The sequence below is a fragment of the Hemiscyllium ocellatum genome, chromosome 2, assembly GCF_020745735.1.
Source record: "Hemiscyllium ocellatum isolate sHemOce1 chromosome 2, sHemOce1.pat.X.cur, whole genome shotgun sequence".
Classification (NCBI taxonomy): domain Eukaryota; kingdom Metazoa; phylum Chordata; class Chondrichthyes; order Orectolobiformes; family Hemiscylliidae; genus Hemiscyllium; species Hemiscyllium ocellatum.
This window is the reverse complement of record NC_083402.1, coordinates 91,344,796-91,359,105: the sequence shown is the minus strand read 5'-3', so window position 1 is coordinate 91,359,105 and position 14,310 is coordinate 91,344,796. Positions and strand designations below refer to the sequence as shown.

At 40.5% G+C, this 14,310-nt stretch overlaps 1 protein-coding gene across 1 annotated transcript in view; it reads left to right on the top strand.

The window, feature by feature from the left end:
- fancc (FA complementation group C) overlaps nucleotides 1-14,310 on the top strand; it is a 202,756-nt gene that overhangs the window by 18,145 nt on the left and 170,301 nt on the right. The window lies entirely within an intron of this gene.

The following is a 14,310-nucleotide window of genomic DNA, read 5'->3' as shown; positions in this document are numbered from 1 at the left end:
CTGTTTTAAGGGAAACTGAGGTAATCCAGGCAGATAGGGAAGCTGTTGGAGAAGCTATTGAGAGTCAGGATTTATTCACATTTGGAAGCGAACAGATTTAGTGAAAGATTGCATGGGTTTGTGCAGAGGACTTGTCTCTCTAATTTGATTGAGTTCTTTGAGAAGGTGACAAGATTGATTGATGAAGGAATGGCCGTGGATGTTGTCTACATGGATTTTAGTAAGGCACTTGATAAGGTACTTCATGATTGTGGTACAGAAGGTACAGTCTCATGGGATCTTGAGTGAACTGGCGAAATGGACACAAAACTGGCTTGGTCATAGAAGACAGAGTAGTGGTGGAAGCTGCTTTTCAGGATGGAGCTCAGTAACTATTGGTGTTCTGCAGGGATCAGAGCTGGGACCTTTGTTGTTTGTAATATATATAAATGATCAGGAGGAAAATGTAAGTGGTCTCATTAAGTTTGTGGATGGTGCCAACATAGGCAGAGTTGCAGATAGTGATGGGAGTTGTCAAATATTGCAATGGTATATAAATAGATTACAGATTTGGGCAAGAAATGGTGGATGGAGTTTAATCCATACAAAAGCAACATGATGCATTTTGGAAGATCAAATTCAGGTGCAAATTATACTGTAAATGGCAGAACCCTTAGGAGTTTTGACACACAGAGGGATCTGCACGTACAGATCCCTGAAAGTGGCAACATAGTTGGATAAGGTGATCAAAAAGGCATACATTACACTTGTATTTATTGGCCGGAGCATAGACTATAAAAGTTATTGCTGTACAAAATTTTAGTTAGGCCACATTTGGAATATTGCATGCAGTTATGGTCGCCACAGTCCCAGAAGGATGTGGATGTTTTGGAGAGGGTGCAGAAAAGGTTTATCAGAATGTTGCCTGGTCTGGAGGGTTTTAGTTATGAGGAGAGGTTGGATAAATTTGGATTATTTTCACTGGAAACATAGATCTGGTAAAGGTATACAAGATTATTAAAGGCATAGATAGAGTGGATAGTCAAAGGCTTTTTCCCAAGGTGGGAAGGTCAATATAAGAGCGCACAGATTCAAGGTGAAAGGGGGAAAGCTTAGGAGAGGAGTGCAGGGAAAATGATTCATACAGAGGATGGTAGGTGCCTGAAATGCACTGTCACTGGAGATGATGGAAGCAGGCATGTTAGCAACATTTAAGGTATATCTTGTTAAATATATAAAGTGAGGCGAACAGAGGGAGAGACACTGTGCTTGGGCAGTAAGTAGCAGGTTTAACTAAAGATTAGGAAGCAGCGCAGACTTAGTGGGCTGGAGGACTTGTTCCTGTGCTGTATTGTTTTATATTGTATTAAATATTGAGATCCAGAAAACACAGTGTAATATATAGTTGGAACAAAGTTAACTTGGTCAGCTGAGTTTCCAGTTGAGTTTTAGAAATATTATGGTCAACATTTAGCACTTTTGCGTGTCCTTAAATGCTACTTGAAACTTTTCACATCAATACAGGCTAATTGAAGCAGTACCTTGAGTCATCACAACCTTCTCTTGGCATGGGTAGATACCATACTCTCTCCCTCCATGTGAAATCTTTCGTTAGGCCATCAATGGGCCCCACTCTTCCTCTTAGTGTTTTGTTACTATTTATATGCATAAGAGTGCACATGAATTAGGAGCAGGAGGAGACCATGTGACCCCTCAAGCTTCTCGTCTATTTGATAAGATCATGACTAATCAAATTGTGATTTAAAATACTTTACTTCCCATAACCCTTGTTGATCTAAATCTACTCAGCACAGACATGAATTTATTCAATGACTCAGCCTTCACTGCTTTCTGGGGAAGATAGTTTCACAGCATTCAGGCACCTCTCCAGAGTAGAGGGAAGACTGTAGGATTATGGCCAGTGCCTCCACATTTCTACCCCATTTTCTTCAGAATCTTTGGGTGCAGCTCATCCAGTCCCAGTACCTTAACGTTTAAATGCTATTACACAAGATTTTTCCTGATTAATTTTCAACTGTTTTAATGACAGAGTCTCTTCTTCTGCCACTATGGTTTGGGTAGTGTCATCCTCTTTTTGTAAAGATTGATACAAAGTATTCAGTTAATACCTCAGTCCTGTCCTTGCCTGTATATCCCCTGTTTGGTTTGATCTCTGATCAGCCTGACTCCTCCATTAGTCACACTCTGATTGTTTAGATATCTACAGAAGACTTTGGGATTTCCCTTGTTAGCTGTTCTCATAGTTCTATTTGCTTTTGCATTTCCCATCAAACCTTCAGTAGTTTGCTTGGTTCAGTGGTTTTCTGCCTTGCACCTGTCATAAACATACCATTTCTTTCTAACATCAATTTCTACCTTTCTTGTCATTTGAAGAGTTCTGGACTTGTTTGTAGTACCTTTTTGCATTAGAGGCAAGATGGTCCATTGTTTAGTTCTTGACCTTTCAACTAACTACTTACACCAAATGAATCCTGCTCACCTCTGTTCTAGCCCGTTTGAAGTTAGCTCTCTGCCAATTGTTTTTATTGCTCTGGATTGTTGCATGTCATGCTCCAGCACCAACCTAAACCATATGCAATAATCACTGACACTTAATCCACTGGCCCAGCTCCTTTCCAATGTCCAGGTTCAACAATGCATCCTTTCTTGTTGGATTTGACATATCCTGTCGAAAGCTCCCTAACACAATTCAGGAACACTTTTCTCTTGATAGCTCCTTACACTGCCAGTATCCCAGAATATACTTGTGTAACTGATGTCCCCCATGATAACTGCTCCATAATCATGGCATTTCTTTGCAATTTCCCTGTAGAGTTGTTCCCCATGATTCCCATTGACTGAAGTCTTCCTAGGATCCCTGATGCTGCACTCTGTCAAATCTGGCCTTGATGTCAAGGGCTGTTAATCTCATCTCGCTTATGGAATTCAGCTCTTTTGTCCCTGTATGAGCCAAGGCTGTAATGAGGTCAGGAGCTATAGGGAGAGGCTGAATATGCTGAGGCTATTTTCCCTGGAGGGTCGGAGCTTGATGGGTGACCTTTTGAGGTTTATGAAATCATGAGGGGTGTGGATAGGGTAAATAGACAAGGTCTTTTCCGTGGGGTGGGAGAGTCTGAAACTACAGGGTATAGGTTTAAGGTGAGAGTGGAAAGATTTAAAAGCGACCTTAATGGCAATGTTTTTACGCAGAAGGTGTTGCGTGTATAGAATGAGCTGCCAGAGGATGTGGTGGAGACAGGTACAATTACAGCATTTAAAAAACACCTAGATGGGTATATGAATAGGAAGGGTTTTTAGGGATATGAGTCAAATGTTGGCAAATGGAACTAGATTAATTTAGGATATCAGGTTGGCATGGACGAATTGGATCAAAGGGTCTGTTTCCATGCTATTTCCATTTCTGTAACTCTATGATTCTATGACTCTGGCTGAGCCCAAACTAAGCAAGAGTAAGCAGGTTATTGATAAACAACTGCTGCTTTACAGCACTGTTGATGACCCCTTCAATCATATTACTGATGATTGAGAGTAGACTGAGGGTGCAGTAATTGAGTGGGTTGGATTTGTCCTGCTTTTTGTGTACAGGATATTCTCTGGCAATTTTCCACATTGTCAGGTAGATTCCACTGTTGTCACTGTACTGGAACTAGGGGAGCAGCAAGTCCTCAGTGCTATTGCTGGAATATTGTCAGAGCCTACAGCCTTTGCAGTATCCGATGTCTCCAACCATTTTTTGATATCGCGTGGAGTGAATCAAGTTGGCTGAGGTCTGGCATCTCGATGCTGGAGACTTCTGGAGGAGGCTGAGATGGCTTTCAAACTTTCTATCAAGCTCCTTAAATTCAGATTTCAGGACTATAGCTTTCTTCCTACCCAAGCAGTATACTAGCAATAGTATTCAAAATAAGAGCTCATAGTTAAGGGCCAGATTGTCCAGTCTTTTCATGTGCAATAAATTTAGTGCCCTGCCTGGCGCCAATGAGTAACCTTCAGAAAGAGGAGGTTGTGCACAATATTAAATTTTAAGTTTTTTAAAAATACTATTGAAATGTACCAAGCTGTAGAGCTAAAGTAAAACATGCATTTTTTTTCTTTTTTGCTCAAGATGCAGAGGTACAGTGATAGGATATGACCTAAGACCTGAAAACCAGGATGAAGGTTTAGTACCAAAGCCAAGCTACAGAGTTGGATTTAATTATAACTGAATTACAGGCCTCAGTCAAATTCATACAAATTAGATTTCAGCCCTTCTCCTCCTCCTCCTCCTCCTCCTCCCTCCAGCCTGCTTTGTAGATGGATTTTTTGGGACGGTGAATGAGGTGAAGATTGTGTGTTGTGTATCTGTCTCATTCCCAATCGTGTTACTCACTCGCATATGCGGACCCTCACACTCTCTCACCCCATTCAGGCCTCCAAGATTTGGATGTTTTGTTGTTGAGGGTGAAGTCAGGATGGCTGTGAAAGTGCCAAGATGTGCTTCCTCGCTCTGTCCTGTCTGAGACTAGCTGTCCTGGGCTGGCATACTCTGTGTGGCCACTCTGGTTCATCGTGGCCTCTGCTACCTGCTCTGCCATCTTGATCTTTACACTGCTCTCAGGGAGCAGTGGGCTAAAGGGCAGTAGGGATGAGTGGGAGAGATTGTGGCCACCGGTGTGTGACAATATGTGCCTTTAAGTGGGATTTGTTCTGTCTTTGCTTCTTTTGAAGAGGTCTGTTGTAAACCTAGTGCCGAGGTGTCAGCACAATGGAAAGCAGAGTAAATAGTTTTGGGTTTTTAAAAAAGTTTGACAAAAGAAGCATGAGTGAGTGGAGTCAGGCTCTGACAGACTCAGGGTTTTCATTTTGCTTTCGGTCAATGATGTTGGAGTTTTGGAATTGAAGCTGCTAGATACAATCCTCTCTCTGCTGCAAAAGCTTGAATTCTTTCTGTGCAGCGAGATTCATTCTGTCGGTGTTCTTTCTCTTTGACTGGAGGAGATAACAAGTGAGAGAAATCTATTTTGCTGAATTTGCCTTTGCCAAGGGTGTTTTTGAGATGCTGCTATACTAGAACAGTTAAATAATATATTAAGTATTTTTGATAGAGTTAAAACTTATGCCACTGCTTTTTTGTTTGTATTTCAATTGTGGTGTAAAAATAAGTGTATTTTGCTTAAAGTTTAGTAGTTTGATCAATCAAATCACATTTGGAAAGCAGTGCTTTACATTTGGCTCTAAATTAAGATAAAAGTTAGGACTAGGAGACATCCTTAATATGTTTGAGGGTTTTTGTCCAGGCCATAACAGCTGGTTGGCAGAGCAATGAAAATATGGCCATAAGTAGAGGGGATTTTGGGAAATGGGGGGAAGTCAGAGACAAAGAATGCATGCTGATTTGAAAACAAAAGAGATGCTGCTCACCGTGGCAACCATGTGATCACTGTCAATTGTCATCAAAACTCACATGGTTCACTAATGTCATTTAGAAAAGGAAATCTGCCATGCTTAGCTGCTGTGACCTACATGTGACTCTAGAGAGCCCACAAAAATGTTATTGAATATTACCTGCCCTGTGGGCATTTGGGAAAATGTAATAAATGTCAGCCTCTTGAGCGGTTCCCTGATCCCATGAGTGAATTTAAAATAAACCTATCACTCTGCATTCAAGCGTGGCTGCAAAACCACCTGTCTACCTATTGTATTGTATTGTATTGTATTGTATCCTATCCTTTTCCTAACCATGTTTCTTATAAGGTTTTAACCTGTGAAGTGCATCTTTTTAAATATTTGCTGTTCTTTACCTTTCTATCGTATGTTTTAACTTTTGATCCTTTCTACTTTGCCTAACTGTCCCTCATTATGAAGAGATATGCTTTGTTCGGGTTTTGTTTAACTAAGTCACTCTCAAATTAAAGATAAAATAAATCCTTTTTCCTTGCACAATGCTAAATCTAAAATAGCCTTTCCCTAGTTGCCCCTTTAACACACTGACCTTAAAAAAAAAACTTTCTTGTACTACTGTAGTGCTAATGACTGAAGTTTATATAGTGATGTGAATGCTTTGAGATGAAGGTAAGTATATTGATGTGGCTTTAAAGTGTATTGTGTTCACTGTTTCTTTTTTGTCCCTTTCTTAGTATTTACATATTCATAAATTAAAGACACTTAGTTACCTCACGGTTGACTAGTGTACTTGCTTTAGTAAATTGAACTTGGGTGCTCTTAAGCCAGTTTTTAATATCCATAATTTTATAGCATACAACAGTTTATAATTTGGTGCTGATTTATCTATTACAGGTACTATTAGTTCAATGGGATGTGTTGGGTTTTCATTAAAACCGGTTTTTGGTGCAGTGTAAAAATAATTGTGTTGCCTGCTGACTTGATACAGCTTGTGCTGTTTGTGACCTGGCCTGTCCTGTTTTTAGTTTGTGTGTGCTTGAGGCTGCCACTGGAATTGGAAATGCATTCCGCTTCTCATAACATCTTTTAGCTTGAGTACAGAATTTACCAGAAATACATCCTTAAATGCTTGTTGATTGTTCAACATGACATTACCATTAAAGATGAAGACATGTATCTCAAGCCATAATTCCATTTTTTGCTAAAATACCCCTGTAATTGGTAGCTTAATGTTCCAGGATACAAATGCTACAGGAAGGATAGAAAGGGAGGCAAGGGGTGGGGGGAGGAGAGGGGTGTTTTTGATAAGGGATTACAGCTGTAGTGAGGGAGGATATTCCCAGAAAGGCATTTGGATAGGTATATGAATAGGATATGGGCCAAGTGCTGGCAGGTGGGACTAGATTGGGTTGGGATATCTGGTCAGCATGGACAGGTTGGACCAAAGGGTCTGTTTCCATGCTGTGCATCTCTGTGTACAAACTGCAACCTCATGGCCTGGCATAACCCCCTCTCCCATCAAGCCAAGGGATTAACTCTAGTTCAGTGAAGAGTGCAACAGGGTATGTAGGAGCATCATCAGGCATATTTACAAATGGGGTACTAACCTTGTGAAGATGCAACATAGGACTACTTGCATGCCAAAGAGCAAATGCGACAATGGCAGAGCTAAGTGATTCCACAATGAATAGTTCATATCCAAGTTTTTCACTCCTACCACAAGCAGTCATGAATAGTGATGGATAATTAAAGAGCTCACTATCGAGCAGGAGATCCATATCCTTAATGATAGGGGAGCCCAGCACATCAGTGCAAAAGATAAGCCTGAAGTATTTGCTACAATATTCAGTTAGAATGTGGAGTAGATGATACATCTTAGTCTCCACTGGAGATTCCTGATATTACAGATGCCAGTCTTCAGCTATTTCAACTGCCAAAATTCAGTTGCTATTATTAGTAAACCAGATGGGTTTCCCAACAATCATGAATGGCTTCGCAGTCATCATTAGATTCTTAAATTATTGACTCTTATTGAATTCAAATTCCACCATTCACCATGGCAGGATTCGAACCCAGGTGCTCAGAACATTATTGAGATGTTTGGATTAATAATCTAGCTATAACCTAGGCCATCAGTTCCCCATATTCATCCCTCCTCGCCTAGGATCATGACGGCTTTATGTGTCCCGTCTGGAAATGTAATAACTCGGGGTATATCTCCTAGAGACTGATTGTAACTGAAGGAACATTTTAGAATCTACCATGATAGAAGTTATAGCAATATCATAAATGTACAGTTTTTAAAATTAACCTCCTATTCAGAGATGTTGTTATTATTACACACCTCTGGAGCATTTGAACCTGGCCCTCCCGGTCCAGAAAGATGACACTACCATTCCACCACAGTAGGGCCCTTTTATTATAGATTTTGCAACAAACTAACTTTTTTTTCAAAATAGACTCAAAGGAACTCTTAAGCATGACTCCCAAAGGCCACGTGAATTCTCGGCGATGTTACAGGTTAATTAACCTGACCTCTGTCATTGGTAAGACTATGGAGTCCATTGTGAAGATTAAGATTTTTGAATACTTGGACTGCGTGGTAAAATCGGGCAAAGTCAGCATGGTTTCATCAAGGAGGGGCTTAGATCTGACAAATCTGTTGAAGTCTTTTTGAGATAATGAGCAGGATAGATCAAGGAGAGCAGATGGCTGTTCTGTCGAAGGCCTTTGACAAGGCACTGCACATGAGGCTACTAAGTAAGCTAAGGGCCCATGGTGTTCGAGGCAAGGGGCTAGCATGGATAGAAGATTGGCTTTCTTGCAGAAAGCGGAGGGTGGGAATAATGGGGTCCTTTTCAGGATGCTAGTGGTGTTCCACAAGGGTCAGTGTTGGGACTACAACTTTTCACTTTATACTTTAATGATCTCGATGAAGGTACTGAGGGCAGCCTAGCTAAGTTTGCAAAAATAGATGGAGTGGCAGGTAGTATTGAGGGGGTGGTGAGGCTGCAGAAGGATTTGGACAGGTAAGGAGAGTGGGCAAAGAAATGGCAGATCGAGTACAATGTGGGAAAGTATGGGTTTTCACTTTGGTAGGAAGGATAGAAACATTGACTGTTTTCTAAATGGAGAGAAAATTCAGAAATCTGAAGCGCAAAGGGACTTGGGAGTTCTAGTCTAGGATTCTCTTAAGGTAACTTTACAGGTTGAGTCTGTAGTTAGGAAGTTAGGAAGGCAAATGCAATGTTGGCATTTATGTCAAGAGAACAAAAATATAAAAGCAAGATGTACTTCTGAGGCTTTATAAAGCTCCGGTCAGACCATATATAGAGTATTGAGAGCAATTTTGGGCCCCTTACTTCAGGAAGGATGTACTGGTCCTGGAGTGGGTGCAGAGGAGGTTCACGAGAATGATCCCAGTAATGAAAAGGCTTAACATATGAGGAATATTTGTGTTTCTGAGCCTATACTCAGCGTAGTTTAGAAGGATGGGGGATCTAATTAACACTTACAGGATACTGAATGGCCTGGACAGATTAGACGTTGGGAGGATGTTTCTATTGGTAGGAGAGACTAGGACCTGAGGGCACAGCCTTAGAGTAAAGGGAAAACCCTTTCAGAAGAGAGATTAGGAGAAACTTCTTCTGCCAGAGAGTGGTGAATCTATGGAATGCACTACGTCAGAGGGCTGTGGAGGCCAGGTCATTGGGTATATTTAAGATTGAGATTGATAGGTTTTTGAGTATCATGGGTTACTGGGAAGAAGTAAGAGAATGGGGTTGGGAAACTTATCAGACATGATTGAATGGTGGAGCATATATAAATGGGCCAAATGGCCTAATTTCTGCTCCTATGTCTTAAGGATTCAACTGCAGCCTAACCAGGTCTCTGGTCCATTCAGATAATGACTGTGCTATATTAAGAATCATTTCCAAAGTATATTTAAATCATTCATAGTTTCTAGGGCTTGACACATTTTGTCCACTGTAAAGGCTCAAAGCTTCTGTAGTGTTTAACAGGAGACTGGAAGAGAGACACCACAAATACTGTAAGCATCATTAACTTAATTTTGATGAATCATTATTCCACAAAGTTACTCATTTTCACGTTAAGGTACTCAATGGATACGCATTCTAACACAATCAGGATTCTGTTTATTGAGCTCACCTGTGGAAGCAATGTCCAACTATTCAACTATAGGAGATATTGAATATCAATTCACATTTCAACTTCTTCACTTCAGAAAGCAAATCTTTAAAAAAGCTAGAATTGCAAAATTTGAGCTTATTCACATTTTCATCTGTTTGTAATTTTTATCCTTGCTTATTTTAAATTCCTTTCTGTATTTTAATTAATAATTGTCACTTTTACTTGAGTAATTTTTAAGTAAATAGTTGGGTGATTAAATAACTTTTGATCTTGTGTAAAACTTAAAAGGGGGGCCAACATAAAGCTTACATAAGTTCTCAGTTCATGGGCCAGTCTGCAGAGTAGTCTGGTATGGAGCAGTAGTATACTGAAAAAATCATGATGGAATAAGACTGAATCAATGTTGGCCTTGTGAAAGAGAGACTGTGTTTAACTAATTTATTGGAGGTCTTTGAGGATGTAACAAGCAAAATAATGGGAACTGTAGATTTGGTGTCCTTGAATTTCCAAAAGACTTTTTGATAAATAAAAGCTTGCGGTATAGGTTGTAACCTGTTAACGTGGATAAAGGATTGATTAGCTAGGAGGAAGTAGAAAGTAAAAATAAATGAGCCTTTTTCAGGCTGGCAGGAGGTGATCCATGGAGTGCCACAGGGAACAATGCTGGAGTCTTCTCTATCTACAAATGATATCCAAATACTTTGGATAAAGTGACCAAATAAATGAGAGTTCAATATATTGGTTAGGCCACTTTTGGAATACTGCATTCAATTCTGTTGTCCTTGCTATAGGAAGGATCTTGTGAACCTTGAAAGGGTTCAGAAAAGATTTACAAGGATGTTGCCAGGGTTGGAAGGTTTGAGCTATAGGGAGAGGCTGAATAGGCTGGGCCTATTTTCCATGGAGTATCAAAGGCTGAGGGGTGACCGCATTAAGATTTATAAATCATGAGGTGCTTGGATATGGTAAATAGGCAAAGCCTGTTCCCGTGTTGGAGGAGTCCAAAACTATAGGGCATAGTTTTAAGGTGAGAGGGGAAAGGGACCTTAGGGGCAGCTTTTTCACACACAGGTTGGTCCATGTAGAGCTGGTAGAGGAAGTGGTGGAAAAGACATCTGGATGGGTATGGGATAGGATGGGTTTAGAGGGATATGAGCCAAATGCTGGCAAATGGGACTAGATTAATTAATTATATCTGGTCATCGTAGATGAGTTGGACTGAAAGTCTGTTTCCATGCTTTTCAGCATTGTGACTAAATGCCAATGGGAACAAATTAGGAGGAAAGTTGTCCAGACAAGGTTGGGAGTCTGGAAAGGGATATAGACCGATGCCATGAGTGGGCAAAAAATTGGCAAATAGAAAACCATATGAATTTCAAATGGAGAGTATTTGATAATCTCTGTGGAACAGAGGTCCAGGTGTTTTGGTTTTTGAATCACAAGAAACTAGTAGACAGCTGCAAATAGTGATTAGGAAACAACATAGAATCTTGTCTTTATTGCAGAGGGCAAGCAAAATTTAAAAATGCCAGCTTTTTTTTTGCTAATGTTGTACTGAGCTGTGGTGAAACATTCTCCAGAGAGCTGTGTACTATTTTTGTTTCCTTTATAAGTTTTAGAAACTCAGAAGTTTTTAAAGTGGAGATGAAAACTTTTTTTCTGTCAGACTTCCCAGTAGTTAGTCTGTGAAAAATCACTTCCTCAGGCTGTGTTGGGTGAATTTTTGATAGTCAAGGGATCAAGTGCATTTGGGAGAGGCCACATGGCGTTGTGTTGTGTCTCATGGCGAGTATGTCAGTATGCCTTTAACAGACACATTCATGATATCATTTCTATATCATAGTATGTGACTTGAGGATTTAAAAATTTCACTCTCCACTTTATCACTGATATAATATTTGTACATAAATAGCAAATTGTTATGAATGTCTGTTGGATTCTTCAGTACCATCTGATCTGCACCCAGTTTCTTGTTTTAAAGGAGGTAGTATAAATATTCGTGGACCAAAACATCCCGCTGGAAGCAAACTCGTGCCAGATAGGAAGGTGGATCTGAGACCATTTCAAGATCAATCATAATTCTACTAAATAATAAAACAGGATTAAAGGGCTGAATACCATTCTTCTGCTCCTAAGTCCTATGTTTTATTAGTTAGGTTATGTGAGTTGAAGTTGTTTATTTTAATGTCATTGTCTGTGCTAAAATTGCAGATTTAGATATTTTCTAATGGATAGGATATAAACCTGGGTCTTCTAGTCCACTGTGTCACAAGAGCCTTAAAATCATAGAGTTCTTGTGAACTAATATACATCTGTCACTTACATCTTCGCTGACATCTATATGGACAATTTTAAAACTTGGTGAAAACAAAGCTTTGTATATAATATTAACTATTCTACATCATCTACTGTTTGGGCATTTCATGCAATATGGTAGCATTCATTCAGATAATTGACATACCAGGAATGTTGAAGCCTTTGTCTTTGCTTACTTACTGCTCAACAGATGCTATGGAACCTTGTGGATAATGATAAGATCACATCGGCACAGAAAGAAGCCATTCAGCCTATTAAGCCTGCTCTGCTGTTCACTGAGTTCATGGCTATTCTGATAATGCTCAACTACACTTTCCTGCCTTTTCCCGATAACATCTGATTCAGTTACTAATTAAAGATCTGTCTATCTCAGCCTTAAAAATCCTTGATGACTCATTGAATAAATTTAAATGATATAGATAATCAGTTTCAAGCTGTGAATATAAATAAGGGGCGGCACGGTGGCACAGTGGTTAGCACTGCTGCCTCACAGCGCCAGGGACCTGGGTTCAATTCCCGCCTCAGGTGACTGACTGTGTGGAGTTTGCACATTCTCCCCGTGTCTGCGTGGGTTTCCTCCGGGTGCTCCGGTTTCCTCCCACAGTCCAAAGATGTGCGGGTCAGGTGAATTGGCCATGCTAAATTGCCCATAGTGTTACGTAAGGGGTATATGTAGGGGTATGGGTGGGTTGCGCTTTGGCGGGTCTGTGTGGACTTGTTGGGCCGAAGGGCCTGTTTCCACACTGTAAGTCTAATCTAAAAAAAAACTCTTGGTGCTTTGAATTTAGATTTGTTGATCTTGAAACTTGGGGCAGCACGGTGGCTCAGTGGTTCGCACTGCTGTCTCACAGCACCAGGGTCCCAGGTTCGATTCTAGCCTTGGGCGACTGTCTGTGTGGAGTTTGCACATTCTCCCCGTGTCTGCGTGGGTTTCCGCCGGTTTCCTCCCCTGTGCAGGTCAGGTGAATTGACCGTGCTAAATTGTCCATAGTGTTAGATGCATTAGTCAGAGGGAAATGGGTCTGGATGGGTTACTCTTTGGAGGGTCGGCGTGGACTTATTGGCCCGAAGGGCCTGTTTCCACACTGTAGGGAATCTGATCTAATCCATAGTCCTATTTCCAATCTGTAAAATTCAAGCAAGAGGAAACAGAGTCAGAAATATAAGTAAATATATAAATGCTTTCCTCAGCTGTGTTACTGGGGACATTGGGTTGAAAGTTCCTGTGAATAATAGTTTTTACATTTTGAACTAAACAGTATATTTCTTTTAACATATTTTGCATTGGATAGCTCAGTTGTGTTCTTTGGTATCATTGTATCCTATATGTCTGCGTGGGTTTCCTCCGGGTGCTCCGGTTTCCTCCCACAGTCCAAAGATGTGCCGGTCAGGTGAATTGGCCATGCTAAATTGCCCGTAGTGTTAGGTAAGGGGTAAATGTAGGGGTATGGGTGGGTTGCGCTTTGGCGGGTCAGTGTGGACTTGTTGGGCCGAAGGGCCTGTTTCCACGCTGTAAGTAATCTAATCTAAAAAAAAAGTCATCTAATCTAATCTTTCCAACCTACACCATGAAAGACTCTTGGAAATACCACTACTTGCAAATTAACTGTCAATTTCTATACTGTCTTGTTTTTGAGTTATATCACTGTTCCGTCACTTGCTGGGTCAAAAACTTGGAACTTCCTTCCTCACAAGACAGTGTTGTAGCTCTACTGCTAAAACTGTAGTGGTTCAAACAAGCAGTTCTTCACCACCACTTTATCAAGAGTATTTAGGGTTGAGCAGTAAATGCTTGCTTTATCAGCAATGCCCTAATTATGAATGAATACAAAAAGCAATAATTTATATTTCTGATTGGACATCAGAAACCTATTATCTCCTGCAATTTTTAGCTGTTGTTTTAGCTTGTGCAGTTTGTTGCAGTGATTGAGACATCTTGAAACTATTGTTCACTGAGCAAGTTATGAAAAGGCTGGGGAGGTTGGAGTTCTACGTGGATAAACGTTTAAAATGGACCAGAAACTAGACAGGTTGAGGACAGGACTTATAGTCCATTTTAGTCGAGAGTGTGATGCTGGAAGAGCACCGTAGGTCAGGCGGCACCTGGTATGCTCTTCCAACACTATACTCTCAACTCTAATCTCCAACAACTTCAGTTCTCACTTTTGCCTTGCAGTCCATTTTAGCCTAAATGACACTTGTCCGGTCCAGATGGATCGTTTTCCTCTCTACGGGATGTAGCAGTGAATTGAAAGGCCTGTTCAATCTGTGACTAGTCAATTTTCCTTTTACTTCAACCAAGTACGTTGATAACTGGCCACAAACCTGGGATTGAAACGACTGTATGAACTGTTCAAGCAATATATGTGTGCTTAATGTTCTCATCTGCATCTTGATTTTGTTACTATTTAATACCACTTTTGTTTGACTTTGTATGGGCTTCTGAACTGCCAGATATCT